Source organism: Pygocentrus nattereri, chromosome 21, assembly GCF_015220715.1.
Source record: "Pygocentrus nattereri isolate fPygNat1 chromosome 21, fPygNat1.pri, whole genome shotgun sequence".
Lineage (NCBI taxonomy): Eukaryota > Metazoa > Chordata > Actinopteri > Characiformes > Serrasalmidae > Pygocentrus > Pygocentrus nattereri.
In genome coordinates this window covers 21234890-21258697 of record NC_051231.1, presented here as the reverse complement: position 1 = coordinate 21258697, position 23808 = coordinate 21234890, and the positions used below count along the sequence as shown (strand labels likewise).

The 23808-nt window shown below is 41.8% G+C and overlaps 1 protein-coding gene across 4 annotated transcripts in view; it reads right to left on the bottom strand.

The window, feature by feature from the left end:
- The window catches only part of atp2b4 (ATPase plasma membrane Ca2+ transporting 4), a 98653-nt gene extending 75589 nt beyond the window's left edge, over positions 1-23064 (bottom strand). For 2 of the 4 annotated variants that reach the window (XM_017694715.2, XM_017694714.2), the window contains exon 1: positions 22168-23063. The gene's annotated coding sequence lies outside the window, so the exon portion shown is untranslated. Of the gene's footprint in view, positions 1-22167 lie in introns of all 4 variants that reach the window. The other 2 variants (XM_037532320.1, XM_037532319.1) reach the window with 2 other exon arrangements.
- Between the last annotated feature and the right edge of the window lie 744 nt (positions 23065-23808).

The window sequence follows — 23808 nt, the reverse complement described above, 5'->3', positions numbered from 1 at the left end:
GCCAGGAGGTATTTGAATGCTGAAGCTGGACTCACTTCATCTGTGTGAGGGCACACAGATGGGATGCTGAACTGGAGAAATAGAGCTTTCCCTACTGCTTCCGTTATTAGATTTGTTTAAACTCACAACAAGTGACCACAGTGAACCACATCTCATGAGCAACTTAAATTGACTTGATTTTGAAAACAGCTGCATGCTGAACAGAAAAGACATTTAACTGGGCAATTGGAGCACAGCTGTTTACCCATACCAAATAGGAACCCTCCTGTATGCCTCTGTGCATCCTATATAGGTTGAATTTACTACATTTTTGTATCATGTTACCAGAACAATGAACTTCTTTATCTTTATCAGATATTAGCTGCAGTGGATATTTGTGTATATGTCTGTGTGTGTATAGGAGTATGCACTGTTCTTCACTACTTCTGCCACTGGACTACTGAATCATTCAGAGCTGCACAAGACCACACCCTGCAGTCACATGACCAGAGAGAAAAAGGAAATCCCCTAGTGCAGGCAAGAGGAGGGGGATGGAAAAAGAGAGGAAGAGGAAAGAACTGAGGCATAATAGAGGAAAGGAGGCAGATGAGGAAAAAAGAGAGCATGAATATTATGGCCTTGGCAGAGGGAAGTGTGGAGGGGGGATCAGGAGGGTGAAAAAGAGAGACTGACAAGCTTAGTGAGAAAAAAAGAAATGAATACACCAAGTGGGAGTAAGAACCAAAGCCAAAAAAGAAAAAAGAGCAGCAAGGCCAAGTGTGTCCTGACCTTCATTACCATTATATTTTTCTTCATATAGAAAACAACATCTGAATTTGTTGCCTTGACATGATCCTTCCTCTACTTTAAACCAGGCTTTAAACAACTTTGTAAAAAGGCAGATGAAAAAAGAGCCACCACTAACCCAAACGTCATCACATTGTGGTAACAAAAGGGGGAAAAAACCTAAATCAAAAGGTGAAGAACAGCCCCAAGGCATTGGTCCAAGGAAGCACAGGGCAAACATGGCAACCAGCACATCTCCACTTTCAACCAATGCTTCCATTTCCAACAGCTTTGCACCGGAGCTATGATCCTAATGTAGCTAATGTGTAATTGTATGTTTAAATCATCACATGTTCACCTCAAACCACACTAAGCAGTTAAATAATCTCAAAGATATATAACATTGTTAAAAATAGCATCTGGAGGTCTGAATCTGTCAGTACGTATGTCCATTTTTATGGATAACAGCATGTCAAGAGCAGCAGAGGCACACAATACTTCCAATAGCACTGCAGCACAAAATGGCTATGACAGAAAGGCAGGGCCAACTGGGGTGTAGATGGTGCCATGACACACATGATTATCCTATGTTTGGCCATTGTTGAAAAATGTTTTGTTTCTAAATGGTGATGAGTTCATGGACTCATTAACTAGCTTCACTCCACAATGGTTTTGGCGCATTAGTACCTCCCATAGTGATGAATCTGAATTGCCACATTTTCGATTTTTTTTATCTTGGTTTTTGTTTTCCATGCGTCTTTTCCAGGTTTGCAGACCAAATAAAGTTTTTTAATGTTGTCTTTATTTTTGATTTCTTTACTTACACTAACCATTAACATGAAAGCATCCAATTGCAAATTAAACACATCCACAAGGCCTTACAATGACGCTATGTATAATTAAGCCTAAAACAAACAAATCCAATTACATTAATTATATTAATAATAGTTCAAAGAAAATAGTGGGCTTCTGCTAGTAGACTCCCATCTGCTCGTTGCCACATTGTTGTGGCCCAATAACAAACAATCTACAGTCTGGTACGAGTTCTTGGGCAAGTAGTTGGCAACCTCTGTCATATAGTGTCAGAAACCACCTTAGCAAATCCATTTGTGATTACTAAACAACTCAGCACAGTCTGAGGTAAGTCTGTGATGATTCAATCATTCAATTATGATTGGATACATGTCATTATGGATGATGTGATGGATACATGGCATTATTTGGTAGCCACATCAGCCATATAGTCCAATAGCAAAACTAATAAAGCCAAGTTCTGCCATTTAACATTCCTACTGTAATGAGAATTGTGCCAATTACAGTTTTTGCTGATTCCTTTAAGAACACCTTAGATGTTAAATGGTTGAAGTGATTATCTCTCCTCCGTCTTTCAGTAACTTAGCAATACAAATCTTTACTGTGCCAAATTGATTCACAATGATTGAAGAACCATGCAGCAGCTGCAGATCCCACGCATGTTCTCCAAGCTAGCGGCTCGATGCTAGCTTATTTGAGATGGAAGAGGAAGGCACATTGGTGTGGAGTGAGTCCAGCTGGGGAAAGCGTGTCAGGGAGGGAATAATTATAGACAGCTGACATTACTTAACAGGCAACCTAGTGTTCTCTCTCCTATGACTCTCCTCCTCTGCTTAGTATGGTCAAAACAGTATAACAAGAATAAAGCTAGTCATAACAGGGGTGCATGTCGTTTTAGTAGCACTGAGCCTTGAGAATCTTTATTCCTCTTTGTGGATGAAGAGTTGTCCTGTATAGCGAGAGAAAAGAGCTTAGGAGAAAGCAATGTCATTTGCATGCTTAGGAGAAAGCAATTCTTAATGCCAGGATCTCAAGAGCCAACAAATTAGTCTTTGACTAAGAAACAACAGTGGTGCACTTGTTTGGTTAATACTCACAAAGAAGATGGCAATCGTGATGCTGCTTGACCATTTTTCTGATGGAAGCATAGTCATAAAAGAAACTGAACAGCAGGGTCTCTCAGGAGTTCCAGGCTGCAGAAGGAACAAACAGGACTGAATGACAGGACAGGGCCTCTGGGGAAGCTGCAGAATGTTTGTGTGTCTGACAGAAGGCACACTAAGGTCAGCACTCCATTTCAACAGAAAGAGCAGTGATAGTCAGATGGACCTACAGACTGTGGCACAAGGCTTGTAGAAATGTGGAGATATGTGAAGAAATGTGGACAGACTGTGTAGCGGCAATTGCAAGATATCCAAGGAGGTATAAGCATGTATAAGCAAGGAGATCCTGGGCTATGTTGTAGCATTATCAAGAGAACTTGATACCATGAGAGCATGGTAGCATCTCTAACCATGATGAGTGGACTCATGATCTACAATTGTAAATACATTCATTCTGGAATCAGGATCATTGTTTCTGAGTCACCCAAAGCATAGTTACTGAATGTGACAGAGGGTAACAGAAATCCAGACCAGACACTCTTCAGCTAGCATTCAACATCTATCAAAACAGTTTAGTTGAAACCATCACTTTGATACATAAAGACCCATCAAACCACTGGAGAGATGGGTCTCACTGATAAGAAAAGCTAGATGCTAAAGTTAGTCCCCATATGACACCTCTTTTCCCTATGCATACAGATTAAGGAGGAAGGATATAAAACCTCAAGGCCAAATTTAAAGCCAAATACAATTTAAAAGCCAAGTCAAGCACTGAGGGACCCTTCTTATCTCTGGATTGCACAGGCTTACTATCCTCTTTATGAAGGCTGCCTGTCCCCGAACTTCAGTTCATATCAATTAATAAAAGGAAATTAATCTATTCAACATCCCCTCTTAACTCCCAAGCCATTCCAGTTGGGGAGCCACATCCCCCTTTATCCCCTTTTAACACAGATTCATCAACTGTTCCTTCAGGCAATATCTCAATAGAAGAGCCTGTATAAAAGCATTTTTCCCATTCCTTGTAGCACAAGGCTACACAAGAGCATCGTGCTCTCACTCTTGAGCTAGGCTTGGCTCATCGACCATCAACTTAAATCTAAATCTATTTGAATTATTTTTATCTCCCCGCTAATTAATCAATGCAATGGGCCGTAGGGAAGATGATAATGATAGTCGCATCATCGCTGATCATAGGAACAACAGAGAAATCTTGGCGAGAGAGAGAGAGAGTTATTCCAGTAATTGCTAGGGTCTCAAAGAATAATCTGTAACTATTGTACCTGGTATCAATCAGTCAAAATGAAAATGCAGGTCAATTGTCAAAGCTAACAAGGATTCCTACTTGTCCTAGTAACAGGACTTCTCAAAAGCTTTCAGCAATTAATTGATAAGACAGTGTACCAAAATGCACATGGTTTACAAGCCACTAATCAAACATTGACTTGGCTAGGGAGGAACTAGACTTGCCATAGTATAACAAACATAAGTAGCTCCATTGTCATAACATACAGAGGAGTTAGCAAGGGCCCCCATCTGACCCAAGTGTTTACCCCTGAGCTTTGGGCTGCAGCTGCATCAAACAAGCCACTGAACAGTGGACACAGTACCTACACCACCACATCTGCATCAGTCACATGCACTGTGATAAATATTTCAGCCACTAAAGCAGATAGAAGTCTGGTGCAATGCATCGTTGGTTCCATTTGTTGGCCTGACATGTAGTGACAAGTAGAGAGAAAGGGTGTGAAGGCAGACTAAGCTCCAATAGGCAGACAGACATTTCTCAGCCTTTCCTAAGCACTGCTTATGAGAGTCTGCACTTTGTTATAAACCATTTTTTAAAGTCTCTTCAAAATGTGATACAGTAGTTTTCACTGTAACAATGTCACAAAGTTCAGGTTTAGGTTACACTCAGCCCATGAATTTTCAAAATTCGATATATTCATGAAGAAATATGATGACTACAATCAGGTTGCTGCACTTACTAACAATATTCAAGTTGGAAGTCAAGAACTGTGCTGAAGTGAGTTGTTAATTGGTGCTGATCATCTACAACTTCAAAACAATGTAATGTAAGTGCATTAGATGGCATGAATAATAGAATGTCTGTTTTCAACAAAGCACACTGTGAGTGCTGCACTGTGAAATCATATGGCAACTTGTTACATCCCATAGTGGTCTCACAGTCTTTTTCTTAATGCAAGCTTTGGAATAAAAAAATAAAAATAAAAATCACCTCTCAACCCAACTGTGAAATCAAGCAGTCCAACAGGCACCTAGTCAATAATAATTTAGCTCTTTTCCAGACCATAACACTGAGGGTTTAGATTTCAACCACAGACAAAAAGAGCCATCTAAGGTTGATTCTATATCAATTTGAGACTCAAAAGGCGGGGAAAGGAAGGTGTTGCGATCTGAGCTCATCACTGTGGTTATCTTTATAATGGTAGAGAACAGAGGTTAGCAGGACCTGGACTGGTGGAAGAGAGCAAATTCTACCTAAAAGCTGAGCAATGCAAAATGGGAAGCCAAAATCCTCGACTGTTGTTTAGTTAGGGAGAAGTGAGGGTTGTCCAGAGGCCGGCAATGGGCTATTAATAAAGTGTTGGAGGATGTACTGGGAGGGGATCCCTGCATTAATGACTGTGCCGGGTTAATTATAGCATGACTCACTACTCCCTCTCCCTACCGGTGGTGCCCCCTCTCCATACTGGTGGTGCCCCCTTGGTTAACTTATCACCATACTGTCTGTGGGTCTATGTATGTATGTAAAAACCAGGGTTTTTGTTTGTTCTGCTCTGAGCGGGCATATTTGTCAGTATGTCTAGGATTAAAGGACTTCATTTGTGTGCATGTTTGTGTGTGTTTTGGTGAATTTTGTGGTGCAGCAGAACTGAATGGGCACTACACCTTCTTCGGGTTTACTTTTTTCTAAGGTTTTAGAGCCACTAGCACAGCATGTCTTTTAATCCCTGTGTTCCAAGTCCACTAATTCTCTCCAAACTGACAGTCAGTTACCAAATCTGCTGTATTTTGGATCAACTCAAAGACACATTGCCTGGACTTCTTTCAGCTAGAACACAGTAAGAACAATGCTTCGGCCATGATAACAGCATTACAGGTCCACTTCAAGTGACTAATGATATTAAATAATTATACATTACATTGCTTTGGTATGCTGCTCTTCTTATAGACCGTAATGCCACTCTGCAGGTCTAAAAGGTCTAGAGACTCTGGTGTGCATGTGTTTAGAAAAACAGTCCCACCCAGCATAGCCACTGAGCAGTCACGTGTGAACCGAATTCCAAGCATTCCATTTGTGTGTGCCAGTTCGCACTCAAACACTGCCAAAGAGAGGCGGAGAGAGAGGAATACCATTCCAAAACTATTCATTACCCACCTCCGTGCCTAGTACACTACTCTGCCATTTTCTTTTATGCTGTCGTGACACAGTTAGGAAAAGTACGGCCCGACTGAAGGAAAAAAGGAAGCAAAAAAGGCACTAGAAAACTTTCCACTCCCTGATCGGCTTGTTCTGGCTAAGTCTTCAGTTCCTTGTTCCTTTTTTCCCCCATTTCCATCCCTCCTCCCTCACTGACACTGGCTCGTCCCCCTGCGCCTCCCCAGGCAGAGAGAATTAAACGTTCCTCTTTGTGTCTGGTTCTATCGAGCCATGCCCAAAAAGCAGTGTGCGCTGAAAGTTTTTTAGCAACATGACGACAGCCACTAAATGAGAGGACAGACTCCAGGAAAAGGGAAAGACCAAAACAAAAAGACAAGAACAGAAATTTCCTGGCTTAATGAGAAGAACTAAAAGGGGGTTAAAAGAGCAGACATTTACCAGGTTGCTGCTCAGAACATGGATTTGTTGTTCAGGTGCTGGGTATGTTTCTTTGGATTTCATGTATAAAACACATGTTGTACTAGATTCACTTGAGCTTAAGTAATAAGAACACATGGGCAGATAAGAGAAAGAGCTTAGTGAGGAACTAAACACATCTAGATCTATCACTATTGCAGTCTGAGCACTCCATATAATCCCAACATAAAGAAGCATCGTGGTATAGATTCAGTATTGGCTTTTACCCATAAATAAAACAGATATCTTTGGAGGTGCCACACTGCTCTGAAAAAACCTTTTTAAGATCTTAATCAGTATAATCAAACAAACGTAGAGTATTTGTTAAAGTATGACATGCAATTGAGGACCTAAGCATAAAAACCAAGTTATCACATGAAAATGAACTTAAACTGACTTTCAGATCCAAGTCTGGCAAATGTCCTGTCTGATAAAGGTGTAGTTATCTTCATGCTTAATTATTACACAAGGAAATCTGAACTGTAGTTTACAGTAGGCAGTTGTAAATATGCTTAAGGATGTAAAATGTCTACCATCTAGATTACTGGTATTATGTAATCCTTTTATCCAGCTCAAAAGCTCCCCTGCAAGAAATGCTGTATCTACAACAGAAAAACTAAACACAAACAGACCAGTTTTATCCCTAAAAATGTTGGTTTTAACTCTATACTTTGGGCCAGCAAGCACTTAATGGAACAGTCACATATATTTTTGAGCACAAGTGAGGTATTCATTAAAAAAAATAAATAAATAAAAATTAAATATGCATCTGAGATACTTTGTAAGCAGTGTTGTTTTGTGATTACTGAAATGTAACACTTTGCCCTTCAATTTTATAGAAAATCCTGTTTTATTGAATTCAAGATCTATAAAGCCTGTAATCTGAGGTGTGAATGTTTAATTATGCCCTTGAACCCATGAAGAAATAAGGTGATCCATGTACCATTTCTAGCATTTTTTCTTAAGTGTTTTTCTTCTCTCAGCTTTTTTTACATTTGCACGACCCATTAATTTCTCTTCAGGAACCACCTAACCCTGAGAAGGAGAAAAAACACAAATCTGTTCTCCCATCTTCAGAGTTTTTTTTTCTGTTATTAAATTAAACTCGTCACTCCAAAGACCTTTACGTGGAGAGTGAACATGCTCGTTGCGTCCTTGTTACTGGAAATTGACTGCCAATCTGCCTGGGAGAACTCCAGTGTCATTAAACAAAACCAATCAACATACACTGAGTGACATTCACAGCGAACTGGGGTCAAGAGGGACCTGAGCCTTTAAATGAAATGCCACTGAAGAAAGCCACCATCACACACACACACACACACACACGTACAGACACACAACTTGAGCATAAAACAGCCAAGATAATAGGCATCTGACCGAATCTTTACTGTGTGACAAGAATAGAATTGAAACCATCATTTTGACACAGTGAGCGCAGAGGTGGCTGTATGATCAGCACAAACACCAGCAAATCAATGCCACCACTGCTTTATTACAACATAAGCAGGAGAACCACTGCTCCAACAAAAAGGCTAAATCCAACGGGTGCCATCATGAAGTTTTCGCCACAGCAGCCACTGCCAGACCCCAATGCTTTGACAAACAGGCCAAAAATGTACTGCATGACCTAGTTCCACTTAGTGTCTTTCACTTTACGAAACGTCCCAGTAATGCTCCCTGCTCACCTGTGTGCTGCCTCCGAGAGCTTTGATGGGAGTACTTTGATGTGCGGGCAGCATCTGCGTCCAGCATTTTCAATTAGCACGGTGTGTTAACGAGCAGCGGAGACCTGGGTGCTCTGATTACAGCAGGCAAAGTGCGGTCATGAGGCGTGGTCTACGTCTGCACTGTCGTCTGTGTTTACCAAAGACCTCAAAATATGGACCAGAGTTTTATCCTCACTCTGAAGCGATGCCCAGGAAGTCTGCTCGTCACAACCAAGCTTGTGTGTCTTGGAGTGCTGCTATCAATATTGACACATGTAAAATCTGAAAGCTGACAACAGGAAAAGGAAAATGACCTTGAACAAAGAAAAAGCAATGTGCAGTACTAGTCTCTTCATGTGCAATATGCACTGGGTACAATAAACATTCATACTGTAAAATAAGAGCTTTTGTTCTTGTAAAGGTAACACAGGTAGGTAAGGTGTATGCTGAGACAATGAATAAGCTCCAGAAATCCAGTCATGTCTTTAAATGAAGCAGCAACACCTCAATCATAAATGAGAGTGATACATATGCAAAACAGACTCTCAAATGAACTTCACTATTAAACAGTATCAGCAAATCAACAAGACAAGCACAATGGTTTAAGAGTTGCTGCAAACACTTTATAAGAATACTGAGACTATGAAATAAACTATAAAAAAGTCATTAGACATGCAAAATATAGACAACAGAACTAGATGACTGTGAGTGGAAAAATGTATATCAATTGTGGCATATCTGCAGTTATTCTTAAAATCACTCTTTTAGGTTGTCATAAGAGCTTGGTGACCACTGACAAATAAAATGTTATAGTTTTGAACATCTATTTTCTCATCTATAGCTCCATTTGAATTTTGCAGATTATATCCAAGGTATTCCTTCAGCTCTACAACATATTTTTAATATTTTAAAAACAAGGCTCCAAAGGCTCTGAGAACACACTGAATTAAATATATTTAAAGAAAAAAGCTGAGAATGCAAGAGCTGCACGTGAGGTAGTGAACCAACACACTCAAGTAATCATCTACAACCACTAGGTTTTTCGAAAACTAAAACACTCAATTTGTGACACCTCAGCAGTTTCCTCTCTCGTTAGACATGATGAAACTTTGGCAATTGGGGTTTGCGCCAAAGACAAACCAGGACAGAGGGCCCATTTCTTTCGTGTTGCCGCTGCACAACGCACCCATTCGTCATCAGGTCTGGGCACATTGCAACCCATGAATATACGGCCACGAGCGCCAACATGTATGAACATAAAGCTACTCTGCCTGGATTCCTTGGAAGAATCAACGGAGCCTCAGCTCATATCAACAATACTGCCAATAAACTAAAGCAGGCCTTGCGTGCTCATGCCTTCAGCTGGTCTTCTATTTCTTATTTATCTGCTTCTCTGTCCCTTTTAAGTCTTGCTTTGCCTGCCTTATCAGAATTGCTGTTACCCTGAGCACCAATGGATGGTGCCCTGATAACTTTCATAAATGTCATCTTTCCTTATCATGAGTCTCCTTGAGAGCGGTTGGAGGGGGAAGCAGACAGTCCAAACATACAGGCATCTCTAGGTTTCTGCCTTTAGCAGAGGGGCAGCTGGTGCACTGACTTGCCTTTTATAGAACAGATTATTAGTCTGCAATAGTGGCTTTTCAAACAAAATGTCACCAAAAGTAGAATAGCTGGGTGGTTTTCAAGAGTGCATACAAAGACACACATCCATTGATTCTTTATTCCTTCTAACTAGACCAGTCTAATAGAGGGGCTCTATTTAATCTCTCTGCTGTATACAGCAAAGTAGCACAGTAAAGGAGGCGTGAGATCCTCTCTCAACAAAAGTCATAGACAGAAAATCTCTGCCAGGGAGCAAAACATCTAGCAAACATTTGTGAAGGAGAGACCAATATACACAAATTAACAAGGTCCTATATAGCACATTTAACACTCCATCCTGTCTAAGAATGCCAACTATGGATTATTGCCAGGAATTAACTGAGCACACACAACTTGTAAAGGGTAAAGCAAGCAGTAAATTAATATGACTCATTGTGTAGTTCCTTCATTTTGTGACCTGAAAAATCTACATTACTGTAAGATTTGTCAAACTATCCATTTAAAATTGAGAATCTTCCAGCTTTACAGGAAATGGCAAAGAAATAATTTGGCAAATGGAAGGCTTCACAATATCTGTCACAGCAGGTCATGGCTCCGTTTGACAAGAGCAGGCTTCTGCTCAGCTGGGGACACATGGACAGCAGTGGCGTCTGTGATGGGGTCAAGAGTTAAACCCTTCTGACCTCCATAAGGCCTCTCTGGTTTCATTAATACTAAGGGTAAGTCACAAGAGGTGACCAAAGACCTTGGGCTTGTCCAGTGAACAACCAGCTGTTTTTCCAGCTCATGTGCTTCCATCTGTCCAAGGATCTCATGAGGGAACAGCAAATGAACTGTCTCATAGCTGCTCCTACAGACTGCTCCACCCAATGTTAGCCAATCACCCCAGAGAAAACTCAACTCAAGTACAGCTTTGAAACATTTTATTACGCTACAAAAGAATAAACTGTGAGAATAAACTTTTGTGGAAAAGAAGGCAAGGCTGAGAATCCTAAAAGGAAACATTTGACAAAGACTCAGGTGACTCTTGCTGAAATATTTTCTCCCCTTTCGAGTGTCACAAGATGCTTGAAGATGTGGTGAGAATGAGCTTGCCCACTTAAGCAAGCTCTGTGAATGTGAAGCATTTGGCAAGTATAATGGGTCTTTTTTAACCAGGCTAATGGAATTTCTCGTAAAGACCCTGAGTTGACTCGCAAGACTCAACAACACTATTCTTCTCCAGCATTAGGCGTATCGTGGCTTGATCTACCGTGCCGCGTTATGTCACATGCAAAACCACATTTGCAGCTGGCCCTAACTCAGCAATGGAAAAAATAGAGAGGGAGGCTCCAACAAAGAGTCCTTCTTGCACTATGTTCTGGCACTGAGCCTTGCTCACATGTTGCCGTCTTGCCTACAGCCTCTCTGCCTGACTGGGGGCTCTTGTCTGCAATGGCTTAAGGGGAAAGCACAGGCGACTGAGGCCAGTGTGTGCAATATACATTTTCAGCCTGTTCAAGTTTACCTCATCTGTCAAACTTTAATCAACCTCTTGTATTTAGAGGGTTGTGATATTGAAAATAACATGGCTGACGAGGACATGCTCTTTGAGAAACTTCCCCAAATCAGGGTGAGGAAAGTTTGATGTGATCATAACAGGCAACAAGTTATTTTTACAAAGCAGGCTGCAACACACAAAACAAACAAGCTCCTCTGCTTGAGTCAATAAGATACTGGTGTTAAAACGACAAGACCAACACATAAATTAGACATGAACAACTAAGTTTATATGTGACATCTTTGATTCCCCTTTTTTACTATTTAGACATAATGAGCAAATGTTTGAATCATGAAAAAGTCTGTGCTGGCTGTGAAACACAACTAAAGTTGGCTGCAGAGCAATTTTAAGTCGCTGCAGGAAGGTGGAAAAATAACATCCTAAGTGTTTGTAACACTGTGGTGAAAATGTCTTCCATGAGGGCTGCCACTCAGGAACAATGTGTAAGCACCACACCCTTCTCCAGTACCCAAACAAGCCCTTCCCTCCTCTGTGTGCCGAAAGGAAAATGCATTGCGCTGGCAGAGAGCTAAAAGACCAGCCTCGCTGTCTTTCCACCGCTCATGAATAATGGGATGTGCGCGATCTAAAGTCTGGCTCATATGTTTTCGATCAGATGTCATAACAACTCTAGAGAACACTGAGCTGAGCCCAATTTATCTGAGTGCACGGCCATATTTTAGAGGCATATTTATCGTTTAGCGGATCTGTTGAGGCCCTAGATCTGTTGAGGAGCTGGGCCACTGCTTTATGGAGGCAATCACAATGCAGGCAGGCGTCTCGGCCCACTGAGGTGAAAGAGACACAAGCAGCTGATGAGCATCCATGGGGTACAGAACCCACCCCAACCCTTCTGCTCAGGGCCTCATGGGGAGTCATCGCACCCAAGAGTTCCCCACTTGGCACTTTGCCCGGCAGCTAAATTAGCACTGTGTCTGTGCCAGGCACATCCGAGACACAAACAACTACAGCCAACCAATGGTGGGCATAGGAAAACATTAAGAAAATTGACTTGAGGAAAACGTTAAGTTGCCCTGCGATGGACTGGCGACCTGTCCAGGGTGTATCCTGCCTTCCGCCCGAAGACTGCTGGGATAGGCTCCAGCATCCACCCGCGACCCTGACGGAGAAGCGGCTTAGAAAATGGATGGATGGATGGATGGATGGATGGATGGAAAACGTTAAGTCAGTCACCAGCATCATGAGGTACTGTTAACCAGCTGTGAGCAGAAGTTCAGAAAGTTAAGCAAAATGCACTTAAAGCATTAACTATGAAGCCACCTCTCTGATTTCCATTTCTTCCCCATCTGCACTTTCTACATGTCAGCTCAGCTCTACAGACACTTGGGCATGAATGCACTAAACCACTTAATTTTTGTGTCTACATTTTACCTTCTCACCCACCAAAATTCAATTGTCAATGCTGAACAAGTTCTTTTGGTAAAATCCACTATAATGTGGAAGATAAACAACAATGAGAAGTGAAGCAGAGTCAGAAATGATTTCTGAATCCTGTGTTTGACAAATCTAATAAATTTTGATTTGCCCATTATTTGTACAATGAAATGAGGAGATAAAGAGTTAGAACACAATATATGCCATCATAGGATATCAAATTTAGCAGTATTACTCTCAACTGAATAAAAAACAGATATTGTGCCAAATATTATTTTTTGCATAGCCACAAGACGGTCATGACATATCGTCTACTCCACAGGATCACAGCTAGTTATTTCCATAGAACATCTCTGCTACGGCAAATGAGTCAAACACTTAAAAATCCTTTAAGCATTTAAGAAAATTGAGTAAACTGTACAAACTGTTAACAAAGCCTTATCTGGCTTAATATTACTCTGGACCACCTTGCCAAAAGCTGACAGTTTAGCCCAAAGTTTGAATGTAGTCTCTGTAGTACATATCCACCACGGAACCACATCCCGGGATCTCAGTAGCTCTGGTCTCTCAACACTGATTTTCAATCAATATTGTTGAACATGACATTCAAAACAAGTACACACCCAAGGGAAGGTAGGCTGGAGAGAATGAGTACACACAGACAGTAGGGTACACAGAAAGACATGCCCAATACGCAAATACATGGCACCAAGAGCCAATAGGAATGATGAGGTTTTCACTCAAGAAGGTTGCACTGACCAAAAATGTATCAAGTAAAGCTGAGAAATCTAAATTTCAATACGTTGATTCAACTCAAAGATCTCATTTGAACGTTTAAAATCAAATTTACAAGATGCATGAAGAGTCCAATTCATTTAAAATTAAAAAAATGTCTTCCTTAAAAAAAGAATCCAGCCACATTATATTTTCAAAAATCTTTCAAATTTCCTGGCCTGTTTGTATTTGTGTGCAAGTCAACTTAAATAAACATAGTGAATATAATATATTTAAATAAGTTACCCTAACTGAAAATATGACTTAAAAAGCTTTTACTCAAAATAACTGAGTTACTATCTTACCAATTCATTTTTGAGTTAATTTGACTTTTTCAGATTAAGTTACTCCAACTTCTGTAGTATTTAAGTGGCGTCAACTATCATTAAGATGTGCAGTTGTGTTAACTTTTCAATTTTTAAGTTAAATTAATATATACAGTTAGGTTTTCCAGTGTAATTACAAAAGCACACAAAAGGCACCAGCAACAGCGCTCTTATTATTAACATACCTGATAACTTGCATATTTTTGCCTATGTTGCTAGCGCTGACTGAGTTCATTTGCTGTTGTTTACTATTGTTATTTTAAGCTAAGACAAAAACATTTATTCAAGTTGTACATTCACAAGTATGTGATTTATGCTTAACTGCACAGTCCGGCTAGACGGGATCACTGAAAATTGCTACAGTTTAATTTACATGCTAAGGCCAGGTCATTTCAAAATCATCAGAACTCCCCAAGTCAAAAGCAACTGTCATGTATTGTAACCAACCTTGAAATTGTTTATTCGAAAGGCACTCAATTAGCTGTAATTGAAAGCTAACACCCTATTTGATAGGATTTTTAATTAGGAGGCTGACAGTATCAGTCTAATGGGTCTTTCACACAGAGAGACTAATCCTTTTAACTCTAACCCTCTGTCTTCCTCATCAGTCCTGTCTCTTTATCAGCCCCTCAAACCAGCACCTGCCAGCTTTTATCCCTCAGCTTAAAGAATAACTCTGGACAGAGAACACCTAGACAGATGCATCACCAGTTAGCAGAAGAAGCTGAGCTAATTTTCAAGGAATTGCTCATCACAAGTCTTTGGCACCGCAAGTGAACTCCATCTTATACTGAGGCAAATGCAGTCCATGTTGGAGGAGTTTTTTCTTGAAACAACAAGGATTCTTTAGAGTCCTCATTTGTCAGCTTACTTTGATCACATCACAGCTGTCACTGAAAGAGCTCCTCTCTCCAAGAACTGCCTGGTTGAAATCTTGGCTATAATTAACCGACCAAAGGCTTCTTCTGCTTCATTGTAATTGTGTGTCCCTAATACCAGCCACCACGATGTTAGACAGGATTGCACTGGTGGTGAAGTTTCTATTGCCCTTGAAGAACTTGCGTAGCTTTTGAACTGCTGCTTATCACAGTCTGCTGACTCCAGCTAAATCAAGCGGCACGCTGTCTGTGGGTCTGATCCTCTCAAGAGAGATGAATATGTAGCAGGCTGATCCATGTGTGAGAGGGAGAGAATGAGGGGGGGAGAGAGAAAGAGAGACAAAGAAAGAAAGATAAATAGTGTGGATGTAAGAAGAGGCTCAGGTGGCTTGATTAGGCCATTAGACTGTGTATAGATTGCACTACAGCCACCACAACAGGGCAACACAATTCTGGGTATATTTGAGGGATTTTTATTATTTAACTTTTCAATAGAAATTTTGGCCCCATTTACAAACAATTGTACAATTACTGTAAAATAGATTATTGTAGTGTTGCACCAACACCAATATCTATGACTGACGGACACCATGAAGCAATTTCTGACTCCTGCATGGTGCCAGCAGACACAGCTTAACAACACATTAATGGTGTGGGATGACAAGCAGCAGTAAAAACACACAGATTCTTTCCTGCATCCAGACACATGGTCTGAGACTATACAAGACGGCATTGATATTTTTGTGGCCACTTCATTAATTTTTTTCAGATGCATTGCTGCCATCCTGTTTGAAATTCTCATTACTATGGATACACCAAGTAAATCGATTTGCAGTTACATTCCAGGGGCTTCACATGGCTGGTGGCCTCAGATGGCCATTGTCTCAGACAACAATGGCCACCTGTCACAGCTAGGAGCCTTCTCATTTTTTTCAATAACAAATGCACTCCTTCAGTAAAAGCATTTTTTTTACTTTCAATGCGGCATCAGACAGCTTTCCATTTAGTAGCTGGAAAAGTTTGAACTGTTTCCAAAACTAAGCTCTTTCACCTCCCTTCCACCACACTTCAGATTAGATTTGTGGGTGCGTGTGAGGTGTCATCCACCCCCCGCCCCCCCCAATTAACTCCAGTTATCCTCGATGGCTAATACAGTTGTGCTGAAAACTGGTGCAGGACACTGAGAGGGCGCCAGCACTTGTCAAAGTCATTTCTACACTTTAAGTTCCCCAACCACTTGCTCCTACTCACCCCGCCCTGTCTTCTCAACCTGAGTCAGCGCTTGACTGGTCATGCTCTTAAGCCTGCCTGACCACTGTATGATGGTAAGACGATGGATCCAGTGGAGACTAAGCCATCTCCAAGTAAGCGTCCAGTAAGCGCTTTCCGTAGAGAGCTGAAGGGCTCTTTGTGCTATATTCCTTGCCTCCATCCGTATCTCTCTTGGCTCTCATCCTCAAGAATGATCCACAAATTGATATGTGAGGGAAAGTGGTTCTATTCAATATGACAAGCAAAACCGTTCAGCCTCCCCATTGAGGATTTAATCTACAAAGCCTTGTATTTTTCCATCTCCTTCTTTTCCACCTCCCCACAGATTATTGACACCTCCGCCCACTGAAGCCCCCATAGGACAAGGCCAGTACTGGAGGCAGCCTGTTAGACCTGTCGATTGACTCTTGCAGGAGCGCTGGGAGACATCAGTGATTGTTATGTAACCGCCTTCACTGCGTGGGCCTGACGAGCGGCACAATCACTCAAACAAAGCTCAGGAACAGCTCTGGCAAGAGGATGCCCTTCTGTGCTGGTCTACCACCAGCTTCACTTGCTTAGGTCTGTGTCTTGACCACTGGAAGAAGGGCTGCAAAGCTTGTCCCAGAACAGTAGGAAAACCCAGTTTATAAAGATAATGAGCAAGTGCATGAGCATTTGTTTTAACCATGTCAGCTTTCTGGGTCCTTCCCTACAGACTCCCTGGCTGGTTTGTACTGTTCAGCACCATGCAATGTCTCTCTCCACACCCCCATCCTTTGTACCCCCTCTATGAAAGCCAATGTGGTGTGCTCAGATTACATTCATAGTCAAAGCTTGTCCTCCAAAGAAACCCACATATACACCCACTAATGCTCTCACATATGTATATTCACACGGGGACACACATACAATTCCACTGCATTCTAAAATTCTAAATTCATGCAAAGCCCTGCTTTTACTGACTGCCTGTACTGTCCAAAATGAAAGTGTGAGGGAGGAGAATGAGTTCAAGGGAGAGCATAGAGCAAGCTTCATTGGGCACTTGCTCACACCATGCTTAAATGAAAGACTATAGTATGAAAAGGCCACACATCTTGCCCCCACCTAAAACTACGCAAGTGCTGAAGATCACTGTGACAGCAAGGGTCAAACATAAAGCATGTTTGCTTTTCCAGCCCAGCGAGTGGAAGCATCTGTTACAGGCAGGCCCTCCTCTTCATCTCAGTCAGCAGCCTACTGTCTCTTCTGTTCTTAACAGTGGAGCAGATACCCCCTCAATCCCCAGGCTCCCCCGACCATTCAAACACATGCCACGACAGACCAGCTCTAACAGAAAGTGGCTAATTTCCATATTTATTTACAAATACACTGTTTGCCTTTAGCTAAACCCCAGGGCAGGTCACTCCCAGCCCATCATGATGTGTGGACTGGCAGGCACAGCAACACACTAGCTCAATTAGCATAAGCACACAAACTGCGCTGTTAGAGAACAGACAGGAACACAGGCCGAGAATCACCTGAACTCATTAATCATTACACAGCTTTTCTTGACTTGGGAACAACTGTTGGTCTCTTTAGAGGTGTTAATATTCTCACTAATGGCAAACTGGAGGGCACAAAAGGGCAGAGGTGACAAAATATGAGCAATACATCTGGTGGCACAGCAAAGGACTGGCGCATGACATTTCACATATAGATATGTTATTAGTTCAGTGAATTGCATCCTTTATGTATAGAGTGTTGCACTGGATAGAGTCTAAATTTAAGCAATATATATTCAGAAATTAATCCAGACATAAATTTATTTTTTAATATTCATAAGCATGAGGATAAAACAAGAGAGGAACCAAGACTCTCCCTTCACAGGCTAGACATACAAGTAACAGAATGAATGTAAATATTCCAACTTATTTTTTTCACTTTTCCTTATCTGACATCTAAACAGGTCTCAGACCTGCTCTATTAAACAGTGTCACCTCACTGCATAGTGCACGAAATACCCACTCTTGCTGATCTAGCCTCAATAAGCATCTGATCATATTGAGTGCAACAGTCTGATTATAGAGACAGAACTCTCCTCATTTATGGACACAGGGAGAGAGCTCAAGGCTAGTGTTGCCCCGGCCCTATCTCTTTTTTGTGGGGAGGAAACACAAGCCAGCCTAACCCTCTCTCTTAATTAGAGCTAACAGATGCTAGCCAAGTAAACATGGCTTGATAGCTTAACAATAAACTGCGTCAGTCTGCTGGAGTTTGCAGCACTGACCAATAATTTCTTGATGTACTATGCACAACCCCCTAGTACTTTGTATGTGTGTGTGTGTAAATACACACACAAACATTATATATATATATATATATATATATATATATATATATATATATATATATATATATATATATATATATATATATATATATATATATTAATTCATAGTGGGGTTTTTTTTCAACTCACCAAATCATTTACCCCTGTAACATAGGCAGCTACACTATCAGCAAGCTTTGGCTGATCTGTAACATTACACACACCAATTCCTTGTTTTATGATACAAAGGTAAACCCTACTTTGGGCCATTTTGAGTAATTTCACAGTAGGAAAATAATTGAGACATTTTGAAATATCTTTTCTACATCATGGGCGCCCAATCCTGGTGCTACCACCCTGGTAAGCTTAGATGCAACACACCTGCCTAATAACCTGACGGCCTCGTAAGCTTTCGTTACCTGGATCACATGTGTTTGATCAGGGTTGAGCACCATCAAACCAATTTACATTAATAAAAATGTACAAACTTTTCAAAATAATAAGACTTATAATGAAGATACAGTTCACTGCAGACTGAACAAATGACAAATGGTGTCTAAAGCATGATAAATACAGTTATGGAGGAGTATTTTTGATAAGGTCATTGTAGTTGTCCACTTATTTAACTGTTTCAGTAGTTACAATGCGGGCGGCACGGTGGCGTGGTGGGTAGCGCTGTCGCCTCACAGCAAGGAGGGCCTGGGTTCGATTTCCCGGCCGGGTGACCTGGGTCCTCTCTGTGTGGAGTTTGCATGTTCTCCCCGTGTCTGCGTGGGTTTCCTCCGGGTTCTCCGGTTTCCTCCCACAGTCCAAAGACATGCAGTCAGGCCAATTGGACATGCTACATTACCCCTGGGTGTGAATGTGTGAATGTGTGAGTGTCTGTCTGTCTGCCCTGCGATGGACTGGCGACCTGTCCAGGGTGTATCCTGCCTTCCGCCCGAAGACTGCTGGGATAGGCTCCAGCAACCCCGTGACCCTGACGGAGAAGCGGCTTAGAAAATGGATGGATGGATGGAGTAGTGACAATGCACTCCTACATAATGCAAAATAAGCAGAACTAGACATTTGCTTTAAATCACCAAACTGGTTTCAGTTCTATAATAATTAATGGATGTTAAGGATCAACTCAAATGATAACTTTCATCAAACCATGGTGAGAGCATTCAACACACATAGGCTGTCTTGTAATCATTACACTTCAAGCAAATCACACTCAAGAGAGAAATAAGTGTACTTTTGCTGCAAATTTACTAATCCTGTTTGACTGAAAACCATCTAAATGAATGTCAAATGTAGACACATGACACACAATATTTACAGAAAATAACATCAGAACACTAAATTAATATTTGTTTGCGCTTATAGTACAAAAGTAATTTTATGAGTAGAATTGCATGTATAATAAAGGTAGTAGTAGTAGCCAAATAACTCATTACTTTTAATATTTCTCACTGAAAAACAAAATCAGTATTTACTATTTATGTCACAGTTGGCATGCTGCAAGTCTTTCCATCCATCTTTCCGATGACTGGGCCCGAATGGAGTAATTTACTGCAACAGCATTTTTTTTTCCTACAAAGGAAGTGAAATAGGCAAGCTTGCACACGCACAGAGTGGTGTAAAAAGTTCCCAATTATTTAAGTTTCAAAAGATCCACGCTCCCAGTTTAGCAACATGTGTCCCACTGAACATAAATGCTTACAACATACAAGGGCATGTGTAATAGAAGGCAGGAGTCTTGGTACTTTTCTTGAATGTGATTGTTCCAATGAGAAAATTCATTCATTCATTCTCCAAGCCGCTTCTCCCTCAGGGTCGCAGGATAATGAGAAAATGAATTTCTAAATCAGCAGCTTAAAAACATGCAATGGTTTACAGGTCTTAACCATCACTGGAGCTGGACTTACTACCTGTAATGGATAACCGAGAAGGAGAACCCATAAAGTGATAAAAACCCTACAAACACAATGCATTGGAATAAGATGTGTGTTGTTAATTCCGTCAAGCTATATGCATTCATTTTGTGGTACAAATATAGCTTGCTTCCTGCTCTCTTCCACTAGACCATGTAAAAAGACTTGCTGCTTCTGTTAATTGCTCAGTACAGACCAAGACACTGTAACTGGTGTCTGGGACAAGCAGCAACATGAAAAATATGAACCTTTGGTGCCGTTTGTGCACACATAATTCAACAAATGTGTCAACTTAAAATAAGTACATTATTTCCAACTCCTCTACATGCAAGACAACAAATTAAAATGTTTTTTAAAAGTAGGCAAATAGGGTCGCAAACAAGCAGGCTTTGTGAGTGCCTAATGATAAACAAACTAACTGCCAGGACATGCAGAAAACAAATCCTGCAATTCATCCCTGCACCGCCTCCACAACTCTGGCCTTGTACTAAGGTGATGTGTTTGGGTCTGTAAAGCAAATGTAACGTGACCTGTGTTCAAACTGTGCCGAGCCAACAGCTTACAAACAGGAGACTCAAAACAACATGCATGCATACACAGATTCAACAAAAAAAAACTCTTAATTACAAATAATATGATCCAACATAACCTTATATGAAGGACAGCAAATACCATAAAAGCATCCAGTCCCAAGAACCTACAAAGCTTATGCATAGTACAACTGTAATTGACGATTACAAATGACAATTGTAATAACAATGTCTTAAATTCTAAGAAACTAAAAGGTGACTACATCAAAGCATTTGCAAAGTTTGGGCAATCTAAAAACATTTTGTGGGTTATTAGAGAGATTTATTATTATTATAGGTTTTTTCCATCACCGTCACTTCCCACAATTCTGAAGAACACTATCTTTGGGAGCCCCAACAACAACCCCCCACCCACCCAGGGTGTTTAGTACACAAAGTCTATTAAGATTTTCCTTTGCCTTACATTCTAGTTGTTTTGGAATGCTGGTTATAGTGAAGTGTCCTCGTCGCAGCACAGTGTTGAAAAGGTGCATCGCAAAATCAGACGCTTTGGTACAATGAAGGCATTTTTAAGTTAGGATTTTTTGCAAGATCACCAGATTCGCAGTGTTCGCGGAGTTCATGTTAGACCTCTCTTCCAAAACTGGGACACTGCAGGTGTAACCCTCATCAGAAGTCCTGGGAATTCATCTCAGAAAGCAACAAATTGCAGGGTTTCCCCCCCTTCAGTGCAGTCCATGCAGGAGAGATGATTACCCACGAGTGACGTCACATGCTCACCTTATGAATAAAGCGCAGCCTCTTTATTCAGACAGAGGAGCGCGTTAGCATAGGTGTGAAAAATACAACCGAACAGTTCCATTTTCTGGATCTGCTCAGTCATTCTGAAACACGGAGTTCATCAAAAGCGATGTGGAAACTGGCAGTGATTTCATATATTTAACGTTCCCATTAATAAACACCAGTTAATAAAGCCTTCAGTTCACGTTAGAGTGCTGCCGCTTGATACCGTCCTCCACGCATGAATGCAGCATGCCTGAGGCGATGTAGTATTTTTAAGCGTGGTGGAAAAGCGTGAGGATCGCTGGGTGTCCATTAAGAGCAAATTTGCGATACTGTGGAAGCAGAAGGCTTCCCTGGTACTTCCGCATACACACAAATTATCTTCACTGGACTCGTGAATGTAGCTCGTTAAAAAGGCAACAAAATGTGTTCGAAACAGGCTTAACGGCTTAAAATGTGGACTAACAAGTGTTTGTAATACATTCTAGCAGCCTGTATTTTGGAAACCAGTAAACTGTTTTACAGAAAACGGTCTAGCAACGCACACACCTGTGGAAATGAGGCAGCCGCGTGGACGAGGCAAGAAAACAAAAAAAATGAACTAACCTTTTCTGATGGCCTTCCTGTCAGGGAGAAGGGGGCATTGAGAACCGCAGAGAAACGTGCAACTCCCGGGACCTTCCTTCTTCTCCTCCTCCTCCTTCTTCACTGCATGAAAGTACGTCCAGTCTCCTGAGTCTTCAGTGTGGAAAAAAACGGTCCTTTCCTTCGAGTGTCTAAACCAAGGAACGTCCCTCCTTCGACACGGTGGCGTGAGGAGAATAAACAAGTCGATCTTTTTTCTCAGAAGAGAAAACAAACACCTCAACTCCAGAAACAAAACTCACAACAGCTCGATACGGACGTTTCTGGCCACACGGTTTAACAGACACACACTTTTTCTTATGGAGACCGCTGACAGAATGGCGCTCGGTCAGTTAGCCCTGGGGAAAGTAAGTTCGGTTAGCGCCAGTCCGCCGCCAAACTGCACCCAACTGGGCGTTTTTAGCCTCATAAGCTCAAGCTCGGAGTCCACGAGGCAGGACGCGAAAGGGAAAATGTCTTATATAAGGGCAGCGCGCGCGAGAAGAGAAGTAAGTAAGTGGCTATAGGAGGCGCCTCTTCGAAACAAATCCAGCCTCTCTTTTCCTTCCTTCCTTTCTCTCCCTCTCTCTCTCTCTCTTCTCAGGCGAAGAGGAGACCAAACCGCGGGAGAGATAACGATAGATGGAGAGTATGGCTCCGTTTCGGTTCGAAGGTACGGCTGAGTGTACTCTGGGGTTGTTTTTTGTGGTGGGTGGGCTCCTTCTTTTCTCCTCCCTAACGAAAAAAGAAAAAGTCGTGCGGGAAGGAAAACGCAGCCGCCTCGCCTCGCCTCGCCACGCTACGCCACTGGGGGAAAAAACAAAACGACACCGCGCCGTGCCTGGAAATCGAAAGAGGGGAGATGACAAGCGGCAGGGAAGCGAGCGAGGGCAGGGTGGGAGTTTACCGCGGAGAGGGAGGGACTTCGCCCGGGCCTTGGGGTGGAAACTGAGCAGTGGGCTGGTCGAAGATCAGGGCGCTAAGCCTGCTAATGCTGATCGGGAGCTGGGAGAAGCTGATCCAGAGTCAGCGTTTCTGCTCTGAGGGCGATATGATCTACCCCACCCGCGGCTGGCTCTCCTCGTTGTAGGTGAACCATAAGGGAAACTCGAGTTATGAGAGCAACAGGAGGGCTGCTCATCAGCCTGATGTGCAAATGCGCGCCCAGATTCACGCCGCATTAAACAAAGTAGAATTAGAAAGACTAGGCGCGTCCTGCTCTAGTTTCTGTTGTTCAGACTGCCCTCGATCAGGCGACACCATACCGCTGATAAAAAAAGTGGACTAAATCTGATGCACGAAGCAATAAGTGGGCCACTCCTCCTCAGTGAAGAGGGTTTGTCTGTAGACTGTCTTTAGTGGTGAATAATAGGCTACAGAATTAAGACTGCGCCCAAAAGCATGTACTCTTAAATCCTGTGTCACATGCTGGTACATAGAGTAGGTGTAGTATGTAGTTCTAGAGACAGTCTAAGAATGATCTTAGTTACAGTACTGAGACGCCATGCCTGGAAGAAATGCTCAAACACTAGACGGTGTGTCCAACATTATTGATTCAGACCTCAAGCAGGTTTGCCCAGACCTGTTTCCTTAGTAAGCATAGTTTTTTTAAGAATCACCAAC